Genomic DNA, 13,389 nt, shown 5'->3' on the forward strand with positions numbered 1-13,389 from the left:
CACCCGCTTCCACTCTGCGGAACATACCTGCGACCTGTGGAACACATATTAATGGCACACCAACAACGCCAACTAGGAAGGTCATACTATCGCTAAAATATAGCGTTCACACATAAACGACATACTGTCATTAATAAATAGGTTCTACATGTACCGCTGTGTTATACTGACAATACAGTGGCGGATAGTTCACAATGGTACCTGTGAGGATTATCTAAAGCAGTTGCCAACCTGCAGGACTACAGTAACACCCTATGGGTAAATTTTGGAAGGACACGGTTACGTAGCACTACATAATATGGGTAGGCGGACAGACATCCGGGAATGGGGAACATCTGGCGGCAGTCAAACCCACTGGCGAATGGACACAGACCAACATGATCTAAACTTTACATCTGCACATCGGTGTCCATTGCACGCCCCAAAACTTACTCCTTAGGTAAGTGTAGGCAACATAGTGTGACCCCCAAGAGGTCACAGCCGTGACTACCGCACAGGTAGATATATGCACCACAAGCGTCTTCAAGGGTGATGACAGCCGTCCATGAAATGCAGGACATATGAATAGGACTCCCCAGGCTGCTGCATCCATACACGTACGTTCACATCCCATTTCCGCACACATGAAGGGTGTGCAAGGGGTACTGTCGAGGGTTCCAGACATGGGATCGTGGGTATGCAAATATGGGTGTCGGTGTGGATTGGCAGATGATTCGTCGTCCCGCCCCGTGTGCGGGACGTGGCCATGGCATATGCGTTACTCCGCAATACTAATACCGATCATCCACCGGAAATGGAGAATGCAGCTGTGAAATGTTGACAGCCCGATAGTAGTGTCCAGTAGGCAGTTCCCATGGATGGACAAACGTACGGCCAAGATGGCACCCATAGCTGCAAACCTGGGGGAATCCCACAGCTGTTGCAAGGCATAACCCAGGGAATACAGATACGGTCTACAGTACACACTCCCCATTCAAAGCAAGACCGCTGGGCAGATACCGGCGTACACACACTCAATGTGCCAGCACATCTATGGGGATCACACGCCCATACAGTGGAACAGATGGGTCACCTGTGTAACGATACCAATGGCACAATCTCCACGCCTGCTGGGAATGACAGGATGGTCAAACTATGGTGTTGACACCAAAGAAAGACATCCTTCGTGAATTAATAGGATTGATGTCAATACACCATGGCAAACACCCAATGAACAGGGAAGACTTGCTGGCACCCTATGGCCACACACCATGCCACACATAGGTAGATGGAACAGCAACATAAACATTTCGTCCACGACAGGTCGCATATGGTATCCAAAGGTACTTCATAGACATGTATGCTATCACCCGTTGGCCCGTGAGACTTACACATAACATGGAAGTATCCAGGCTTTAAATATCCACCCTTACACTTCCATTTGTCACTTTCTATGCGAGCAATGGAGATGTAGCCACAGCATAGAAAGCAGAGACGTACTGCTAACGAAACACACACATGTCAACATCACAGAAAGCATACTATGAACACACTTATTACATGATATTGTACTATGAAACACAAACAAACCAGCAACCTGCAGCAAGAATAGTCCCCGAGTTCGACACAACACAAGTCTTCGTGAACATTTAAACAGTTCATTAAAACATACAGCAACGCTTCCGTTGTTTCCACAACGCGTGCAGGAAAAATGCTATGTCTAAGAATGTTAACAATCAACAATGTGAGTCTTAACATGATTTTAAATATCACATTGTTGATTGTGAACACTGTAACAATTTGCTCATTCAGTTGTATTTTCGAAAGCAACGGAAACACACACACACACACACGGAAGGGACGGGAGATGAACCTACGCCTATTTACATGAACTCAGTACAGTATGAAGCATTTACACAACGCGCTACCGAGTTAAGTGACGTGAGCGCTGTCAGAGGCATACATGTAGGCTGCTGACGCCACCCGCAAGACAATATTTGGAAATAGCCAAGGCATGTGTTGCGGAGCGTATAAAAGCATAATCAGTCGCAGAGGCAGCTGGAAACACACACACACAGAGACACACACACACACGGAAGGGACGGGGGACGAACCTACGCCTATCTACATGAACACACTACTCTATGAAGCATTTACAGAACGCGCTACCGAGTTTACTAAACAGAGCGCTGTCACAGGCATACTTGTAGGCTGCTGACGTCACCCGCAAGACAATAGTTGGCAATAGCCAAGGCATGTGTTGCGGAGCGTCTAAAAGCATAATCAGTCGCAGAGGCAGCTGGAAACACACACACACAGAGACACACACACACACACGGAAGGGACGGGGGACGAACCTACGCCTATCTACATGAACACACTACTGTATGAAGCATTTACAGAACGCTACCGAGTTTACTAAACAGAGCACTGTCACAGGCATACTTGTAGGCTGCTGACGCCACCCGAAGACAAAAGTTGGCAATAGCCAAGGCATGTGTTGCGGAGCGACTAAAAGCATAAGCAGTCGCAGAGGCAGCTGGAAACACACACACACAGACACACACACACGGAAGGGACGGGGACGAACCTACGACTATCTACATGAACACACTACTGTATGAAGCATTTACAGAACGCAGCTACCGAAGTTTACTAAACAGAGCGCTGTCACAGGCATACTTGTAGGCTGCTGACGCCACCCGAAGACAATAGTTGGCAAGAGCCAAGGCATGTGTTGCGGAGCGCCTAAAATCAAAATCAGGCGCAGAGGCAGCTGGAAACACACACACACAGAGACACACACACTCACGGAAGAGACGGGGACGAACCTACGACTATCTACATGAACACACTACTGTATGAAGCATTTACAGAACGCTGCTACCGAAGTTTACTAAACAGAGCGCTGTCACAGGCATACTTGTATGCTGCTGACGTCACCCGCAAGACAATAGTTGGAAATAGCTGAGGCATGTGTTGCAGCGCCTAAAAGCATAATCAGTCGCAGAGGCAGCTGGAAACACACACACACAGAGACACACACACACGGAAGGGACGGGGACGAACCTACGACTATCTACATGAACACACTACTGTATGAAGCATTTACAGAACGCTGCTACCGAGTTTACTAAACAGAGCGCTGTCACAGGCATACTTGTATGCTGCTGACGCCACCCGCAAGACAATAGTTGGAAATAGCCGGGCATGTGTTATGGAGCGCCTAAAAGCATAATCAGTCGCAGAGGCAGCTGGAAACACACACACACAGAGACACACACACACCACGGAAGGGACGGGGATGAACCTACGACTATCTACATGAACACACTACTGTATGAAGCATTTACAGAACGCGCTACCGAGTTTACTGAACAGAGCGCTGTCACAGGCATACTTGTATGCTGCTGACGCCACCCGAAGACAATAGTTGGAAATAGCCGGGCATGTGTTGCGGAGCCGCCTAAAACCATGATCAGTCGCAGAGGCAGCTGGAAACACACACACACAGAGACACACACACACCCACACACACACACACACACACACACATGGAAGGGACGGGGGACGAACCTACGCCTATCTACATGAACACACTACAGTATGAAGCATTTACAGAACGCTACCGAGTTTACTGAGCAGAGCGCTGTCAGGAGGCATACCACGTGAGTGGTATGGTTTGCAGAGGCAATCGCCCGAAGACAATAGTTCGAAATAGCCGAGGCATGCTGTTGACCGCCTAAAAGCATAATCACGCAGTGCTGCAGCGGGAATAACACACTACTGATCAGTACATCACTGCAGACACACACAGACACGGAAGGCACGGGGCAGACATCTACATGAACACAGCATGGAAGCATTTACAGAATGTGGACCGAAGCTTACTGAGCAGTGTCCAGCCACACAACAGGAACCTGGCCATGCCACAGAGCGTGGCCAGAGTCGTGGGGATACAGGCATGCACCCGGGGTATCACTGCAGATGGGCGCGGTGTGCACTGTGCTGTGTGTCCATCTACACAGCTGCCTACTGGGCATGCTCAGACACTTAGAGTTGGCACAGATCAGACATGCATACAAATGGTGCGACGGCATGGGTGGCGGAATGCGGACCGTCCTGTGTCCGCCACACAACAGCAACTCCGCCATGCCACAGACGTGGCCGCTGCGGGGAATATCTAGGTGCAATTAACCATGTGTACGACTGGCCTACAGTTTGTTGCATGCTACAGACAACCCTCCCAAACACAGGATACCTTCACAGATGTCCTGAGGACACTGGTGAGTGGGCATGCTCTCACAACAGCACCGTATTGGGTGACATGAACCACCCATACATAGCCTGGGAACATTACCCATGGCACAACACAGCACGCCAGCAGTCCCAGGTGTTCACACACCTGGCCACTGTTAAACAGCCATGCACCATACATACTAGGGGGGGGATGTCTGACAGTTCTGCCCATCACACATGGTGAGGATATGCCCCACACAGGATGTACAGCCCTCAATGGTGATGCAAGACCGTATAGTGGATCCACTGGTCATCCACTCACTGTAACCAACACCAGCATGGGGGACCTCAGTGATGACCTCTCCACAGAAAACCACACATCATACGACCGGTGTGGTACCCTACAAGTCCTCCATGCCAGTGTTGAACAGAGGCCAGACCTGCAAACGCCTAACGAATGCCTTCCCCGACCACCCACATGCATGTCTGCAACAGGCAAACATGATGACATCAGGCCCTTGTCCACCACAGGTAGGCACATGGTGTGGTGGACTGCAGCCACTGACTACCTGTACATCAACAGTTGGAGCTACTACATGGCAGAGCAATGACAGTACCAGGGAAACCATCACCCATTCATACCGGCGTTACCATATGGCCCCACATACCATCATCCAGGCCCGCTTGTGGGAGTGGTACTGCAGAGGGCACATGAGACAACCACAGGGCCTTCCCTAACTGTGGTAAGGACATGGTTGGGGGCACACAGACTTGCCTGGAAATGGTCCAGAATGGTACAACAGTCACTGCACCCACAGACATTGTCTGCAAACCACAGGACATGTTCCATGCATACATCCCCCCCCCCCAACAGGGAACATATCCATCCCACCAGAGTGTATCCTCCAAAACATGTCATATGGCCCGGAGTGATCCCATATCTCTATGGCGGTTGACACGTCAGCAATGGGCACCGATGGTGTCCCTGGCTGTGTGCTATCCATCCTCATTGAGGCCCTCGGCCCACACATGCGGCCACTGTGTCATGTTAGCCTTACTATGGGCTATGTCCCCAATGGATGCCATATGGCATCTGTGGTCCCACTATGCCAGGGTAGTGCTCCTATGGACTGTCAACAGCCACACCCTATACGCTTGACAAGTGTTGTCTGCAAAGCTGTGTGGAGGTCCATACAGGTGGCCATGGTTACAGATAGCGGTGTACAGCCAATACCGAAACATACCCACAACTACATAGTCAAGGGCAGATCCTGCCTCCCAACCTGCTCGTCCAGTCTGGAGTGGTCACCAAGGCCATTGATGGGGATACGTGGTTTGCACACAGTACCATGACCTGGTGGGAACGTTCAGAGCACACTACACATGGGACCCATAGAAAGGCTCGCCAGCATACATGTGGGGACATATGTCACCCGATGCTTCTCAGACAGGTTGGAGTTCACACCACACAGGGTTGGTGCTCAAGGTGCCTTGTCACACTCATATCTGGACCCAGTGGAGGCCCACAGGGCTCACCCCTGTGCCCCCTGCCATATGGCATCCGACCTTCCAATGTGCATGCAATCATAGGGGGATTGTAGCAGACAAGGTATGCAGATGACTACGCACCGGCCAACATACCCAACACCCCATGTTACACGGACATCCACCTAGGGCGTCATAGACAAGGATGACTGGTGCCAGAGCCATGGCCTGCTACTAAATGCCAGAGAAGGTGCAGCCCTACCCAGTGTGAAGGACATGTTCGTCCCAATGTCACATGTAGGTGGTACGCCATTAAAGATGGTGGACGTGTTCAGGGAAATGTCTACTACACCTGTCGGCAACCTCTGTCAACACACACAATGGCAATGTGGGTGTGAAGACATTCCATTGTGGCCTCCTGGTCTGGATGGAATGTCGACCACATCAGGGGTGTTCATTGTACCCCTGTACACATCACACACCAGAGCAATGACTGCATACAATGGCACATGTGGCCTGTAGCTAACCTGACACCTGCAGCACTCGGAAGGACCGCAAACGTTCCACAAGACGGGGATGACGGTGCTAGGACATGTGTCACAAGCTGCACGGCCAAGGGGACACCGGCTGTGGATCTTCACAGCACAGCTGCTCCGTGGTGATTTGTGCCTGACATACACGGCCATGTCTGACCTGGGTGACATGGGCACATTCCACCTCCCAGGCTCCATGCAAACACGGGCACAGAAGCGACTGTCAGACACCTCAACACAAAGATGAGTGGGATGTGCTGGGGGAACAGGGTTAACGGCCAGACACCCCCTACAACACGGGGAGGAGTGCCAGGCCATGTGAAGGAAAGGCCCTGACTGCCTTTGTCCAGGACTGCTAATGACATGTGGATGTGATGATAGTTATGCGCCAGCCAACCTCTGTGTGTCACTGCTAGACCAGGGACTGGGGACTGATGGATATGGCATCCCCATCCTGAGGGGTGTTAGACACCACACACAGTCATGCTAGGTCCACACATGTCATAGGGCACATATCCTGTTACGTTCATGTGCGCCTATGTACCTATGTAGGGGTCCATGCCAGATGCGGGTAACTGTGCTATGCTGATGTTGCCAGACATGCCTGTGGGTACCCCACGACTACACGTGGGGAACTAATTACAGTGCTCCCAGTAGGCACGCAAGTACACCATCAGTATCATACGGGTTAACTGCACCGACATGGTGCTACACATGTAACCACCACACATACTGTGTACACATATCAATTAATGCTGCACCTGTCCTGCATGGTATGTCTGCTGCATGATGTCCGTGCACAACCCACATCACATACATACCTGTCACCAGCCATACACACACACCACAACATACACATCACGTAGTATGCGGACACAGGTATCACATACACCTCTCACTATCGTGTCCACCCTGTGCATCAGAATATGTTAGCTTAACCGGGCAGTGATGGTGTAGCTCACAGTTATGCGGCAGAGACTTCATCATATGCACAGGGTGATATGTGTGCCACAGGCATGGGCTGTACCAATGGATGACATCATGTGTGTGTAAGGGCCAGTGCATTGAGTGGGCATGACTATGTAGATTGCATGTGGGTGTGGTGGAGCCCTACAGTTGTGTCTGCTGTGTGTGTGTGTGTGTGTACACAGTTCAGTCATCTGTGATGCCTACACGGGGTATGCTTGGCAGCCCCTGACTGTACAGTGCAGGTGTTACGGCTCACTGTGTCTGCCGGTGGCGACCTGACCCGCGCCTGCCTGGGGTCGCACGGGCATGACCGGGTGGAGGTACGGACTGTCCACTCTCCGATGTCACATGTCCGCTGGAAACGTGCCCACGACGGGGCCGTCCAGGGCCACGTCCACGTGGCCTGCTCTGTCCTGGTGTGGATGGTGTAGTAGCAGCTGCACTGCTGCTGCTACCAGCACTGTCTGGGTGGGCATGGGAGGTGGCACACACACGCTGACCTGCAGCAGGTGGTGTTGCTGGCACACGCCCGCGCCCTATGCCTCACCCTAACTGGTGTTCCTGCACGGACTGCGACGCCAAGGATGGCCATGCCTCGGTCGAGGATACCAGCCATGTCACCCAATCTCCTATCCAGAACATCGGCAAGATGCTGTTGTGCATTCGCCAATGCCTGGATGTTGTCATTCAGGGTACGGATTGCGGACCTTTGCAGCCTCTGCCCTTCCTGGTTCTGCCGCTCGCACGCGTGCGCGCCCGCCATTACAGTCTGGAACATGCGCCTGGTTATACCAGCTGCTGCACCCTGCGGCAGGTGTATGTCTAGCGGTGCTCCCCACGAGCAGCACCTGCCACATGCCTGCGTGGCACTGCACCAGTCCTTACACTGGCAACATCGTGTACCCACACCTTCTGCAGCCACCACACATTCCTGCTCGGGACAACAGACGCTGACTGACCGTCATCTATGGTCAACGGTGTTGGGGTATGTGTCGGCATCTGAACTGTCGCGGGATGAAAGGGACGATGTGTGATGTTCTCCACTGGCACAGTGTCTGCCTGTGACGACCCTGCCTATGCCTCATGCACATGGTCATCACCACTAGTATCTGTGGGGACACTAGCATCAGATTGACCACAGGAGGGGAACTCACCTACAGCACCTGTCAATACAAAGACATACCATCGGTTATAGTACAGACACACACACACACCCACACACACACACACACACACACACACACACACACACACACACACACACACACACACACACACACACACACACAGACAGCATGCATGTGATAATGCAGGTGGCATGCAGCATTCACACAACACAGACCAGTGAATGCAGACCAGACATTCATAGTGGCAGTATGTACACTGCCCTGGTGGGGACAGTACAACAGGCAGGTGTCATTTAGTAGGCATGCAGTACACACATTCATGGTAGTTTGCATGCATCAGCGTGATACACCTAGTGGACGCGGGCGAGTTGAGAGTACACTTGGCTGCCGACAGTATGTAAGTTACACCGAAAACATGTGGTATCTTGTGGACATGTGATGATGGTGACCCACCGCATGCACCACATCACAATGGCTGTCACGGTGCAGTGTTATGTGTACAGTCTACAGATACAATGTATGGGTAACAGTGATGTCTGTGCAGATGCTGCTGTGAGCTGTGTGCATAGCTGTACAGTGTGAAGTCCGGGCTCTGTGCCACTGCACAGTAGCAGGCCACAGCTATGTGTCTGTGCGATGTGACCTGGATGCATTACATTGCCATGTCTGTAAGTCAGTTCAGATGCTCAGCAGCACGTATATGGTGGACATTGGAGGCACCTGTAGTAGCTGTGGAGAGGCGTTCCATGTCACTGGTGTACTACATTGGATGTCCAGGGGGTCCACTACAGTGATGAACCCACTATGTTTGTAGAGGGTGCAACGGTGAGTACCCACTGTGGATGTGCTGTGGCAACATGCCTGTAGGTATCAACCATGGCCTTGTCTGTCTGAGTCATTGACTATTGTGTGTGGTAGACATCGTGCACACGGCCCTGTGGTGGCCCATGTGACATACAACCATACTAGTGTGAGGTGTCACATTCTGTACGGATATGCTGACAGTGTGGATGTCTGCTATGTTGTGCATAGGTCATGTCATGGTGTGACAATGCTGCAGCCAGACATCCACGTGCATGGGACATGGCATGTGCAATGTCTGCGTGTGCACCGATGCAGGGGCATGGGTCACATTGGTAACACCTGTGCTCTGGCCAGATCACAGCTCACTATGTGGTACTGTGTGCATACTGCACTGGCATACCAATGCATACTACACATGCAGCCATTGTGTAACACCTACACCATTGTATGCATAGCTGACTGCACGTAACACCAATAGGTTGTGTGGTGTCATAGCACTCTAACGGGTGTATCTACTGTACATGGGGGGTGTGTGTGTCGGGTGGTGCGAGCTGTATACCGTGACTGGGGCACACACAGGTGAGCATGTCATGCCTAGACACATGGGGAATATCATTACAGCAGAACATGCCTTTGACTAGCAACAGACTTACCTGCAACAGACCCTTGTACCTGCGACACGCCAGACGTACCTGTAAAGGCATTGCACAAAGGTATACACATTAGCCATTACTATCTCCACAGTCAGCACTGTGCATCTCACATCATGCATGTGTGTGGTAGCATGTGCTATGCACATGTCTGCTAACACAACATAGCATACTATGGTTTGCATCTTGTGTGGCCATATACCTGGCATGTATTGCTATATCATGTGTTGTACTATGACACCCACACCCACGCCGCCTATCATACAAACATGCAACACTGACTTACCATGCGGCTCCAGGCTCATATCTCGGGAGACACCCACCTCCACAATGGACGCAAGTGTTTCTGCGTGTTCTTCCGTGGGTGTCCCCAGACTGGCCAGGAGCTCCTCCGTGGCTGTGAGTGGGGGCTGGGTTGGTGGCCCACCACCTGTCCCACGTTGTTGCCTGGCGATTGCAGCAGCACGCTGTCTTGCATGCCGGATCAGGTCTGTGCAGTGCCTGCGGATTTGTTGATAGCTGCGGTTGTTTACGCCCACGCTGTTCACCCTCCTGCACATCTTCTCCCACATCTCCTGCCATTCCTGTGCCTGCTGTGGCACATGGCTAAATAGGGTGGCATGGTTGCCATGGAGGTATGGAATGATCACCTCCTCCTGTCGGCTGAATGGTGGAAGACGGGAACGTGGCATTATCTGGAAGACATAATGATGGTGGCAGGTCACATTCACACTGCTGTGCTGGCATACTGTTGGAAATACATTGCTATGACATGTACGACATCTGCACAGTGATCTGTGAAGGGCATCGTGGCAGTGACACAGCCGATGTTCTGGCTTCACACCATTGAGCACTGGGTGTCACATCATATCTGTGTGCCACCCCATCACACTGTACACGCACCATGTAGATGTTAGCCTGCCATGGACATGTGTACCTGGCTGCACCTATGTCCATATCAGTTGGCATAGGTCCCCATGTGACGCCTGTGGTACTGTTCACCTGGACGCTGTGTATATGTCAGTACACATCACGTCTGTGTCCATTGTGAACGTCAGCAGCGGCACTGTACACACACATGGACACCTGCACATGCATGTGTTGTGCCATGTACTTCCACACAGCACTGTACGGGTGCTGGACAACTTGCCACAGCTCACCTGTGTTGCATATGTGATAGACATGGAGCAATGTGTAACCATGACACATTAGCAGGAAAGGCCATGCATAGCATGTACAAACACACATTGTGCAGAGCATCACACAGCACCTGTAACATGACAGGGTGCATTGCCACCACATTACTGCTGTGTATGGTTGATAGTGAGAGTGCCTTTTGTCCATTGCACCATGTGGGACTGTGATAGCTCATGCAGCCTTGCTGGTCAGCTCTGCATGATATGGCAGGGTATGCCACATACATGGCACTGGGTGTGATCCACCTGGGTGTTGACGGTATTGGTAGGGTGGCTGTCCATTGCATATGTCATAGCTGTGTGAATATGGACATTCAACATGTTTATCACCATGGTGTGGGCACTGTCCTCGAGCGGGGTATGCTGTACACTGCTTGTTGAGGGTGTGTCTGTTGCATGCAGGTATCACACATCCATGCATACACTGTAGCCCTGGCAGGTGCTATGTGCTGGGATATTGATCGACACAGTGCTGTATGTGGACACACACCACTATCCCATGCACATGGATGGCTGCCTGAACTGATGTGGGTAACACATATGTGTACATCCAGTGCCCGCTGCCACCCACATGTCTGCTGCTGCACTACACACCACCATCCCTCCCTCTGTGAATGTGGTGTTGGGCTCAGCAGAGGTATCCATGTATGGGGACAGGGATGTTCACATAGCAGGCCCACTGATGGTATCGTCGATCTGACCATACACATATGATGCACCCCTCACACATACAACCCATTCATATTGTTGTTCACAATGGTGACACAGCTATATTGCTATGCTGGAGGCATTCACAGACATACATACACACAGGCATGCACGTCCATCTGTGTCATTGCCTGGACTATTGGTGTGGTTTGGCACCTAACGTGTTTGACTGCAGGTGGCGCAGACCTACTGTGCACATGTGTACATGGTAGGCCTGTTCTACGGTAGGCATCTGTGATGTGCTGTGCACATCTCATATCTGCACATTTGGTTGGTGTCCATTGGTCCACGGGCCAGTGGTGGGACATACAGGGATGTTGCTGAACATATATGCAGGCAAACCTGTACAGCTGTGATGCTAGCCTCTCAGATGCTCATGTGTCGTGGACGTGAACACCGTACACACACATGTGGTTGTGGGCTGCCGTCCGTACCCATCTCCACCTGTGGGTTGCTATCATCCCACACACCCCTTGTACTGTATGTTCAGGCTATGCACCTATGTGGGGTTTGTGTGAGTGCAAACCGATACTATGTGCCTTTGCACCCATCACAGACAATGTCACACAGGTACACCGCAGCCATACACATCGCAGCTTGTTGTCAGCACGTCACATGTGGTACACACCTAACACATCTCCTGTGGGACATGGTAATTTGTATGGGCATGTCCAGTTGTCACATACCACAGCTACCCCTACATGATGGCTATGCAGGACATGTGTGTGGACATCTACTGTGACATGTACACGAGCAATGCCCCCTACCTACATCACATGGTACTACCTGTGGAGTATGTGTCTGCATCCATGCTATGGCCATAGATGACAATTGTACATCAATATGTGCAACATACCTCATTGGGGTTGTCATGCACATGTTCCATGTGTCAATGCATTGTTTGTGTCTGTTGGGCGGTCATTGTTGTGCATGGTTTACATGGCTGACATAGTCGGCTACCAGCATTGTACCTGGCAATACATTCCAGCCATCATGTAGCCAGCTTAGATGACACGCGGAGGTGTTCCGCCATGTGCACATATGTCACACAGTACGAGGGTGACTGACACATTGTCAGGACTGGGTTCTGACTGCTGTGGCTGTGTGTACCGGTGTTGACAACCATGACTGCACCAGATGGTGTCTTCTGGATGTGTGACATTCACAACAAACACCTACATTCACATAGCAGCGCATCGTCCACGACAATGGACATTCCTGCATGAACACTGTACGGTATGTCTGTATGACCACTGCATATATCACTGGTGGCCACCAGCATGGCTGCCTACAACAGCAGTGTGTATCCTGTGCAAACATGGGTTACACCAGTCACAACACACCTGTGTCAGATGGCCCTGTAGTGGGTGACAGTGCAGTTCCATTCATCATGTAACAGTATACATCGTGCACCAGTATGTTGCAGACATGTGAACGGGCTGTGTAGTTGACATATGGCACACATGACATCACCTGGTACACACCGTGTCTGCCTGGCGACCTGCTATTGTGACCAACCTGTTATGACATTGTGCGGCCCACATGGACTTGGACATGTGATGGCTCAATGGTGAATTAACCCTCCAGGTGTGTGTCTAGCCAGGTGTCCAGTAGCCACTGGTCTGCATGCAGGGATAGTCTACATTGGCCTACTCTGTCACTGGGACTGTTGACTATGGTCATACTGTTGTTATGCAGG

This window comes from Protopterus annectens, chromosome 2.part0 (genome assembly GCF_019279795.1).
Source record: "Protopterus annectens isolate FY-2018-M chromosome 2.part0, PAN1.0, whole genome shotgun sequence".
NCBI classification, from domain to species: domain Eukaryota; kingdom Metazoa; phylum Chordata; order Ceratodontiformes; family Protopteridae; genus Protopterus; species Protopterus annectens.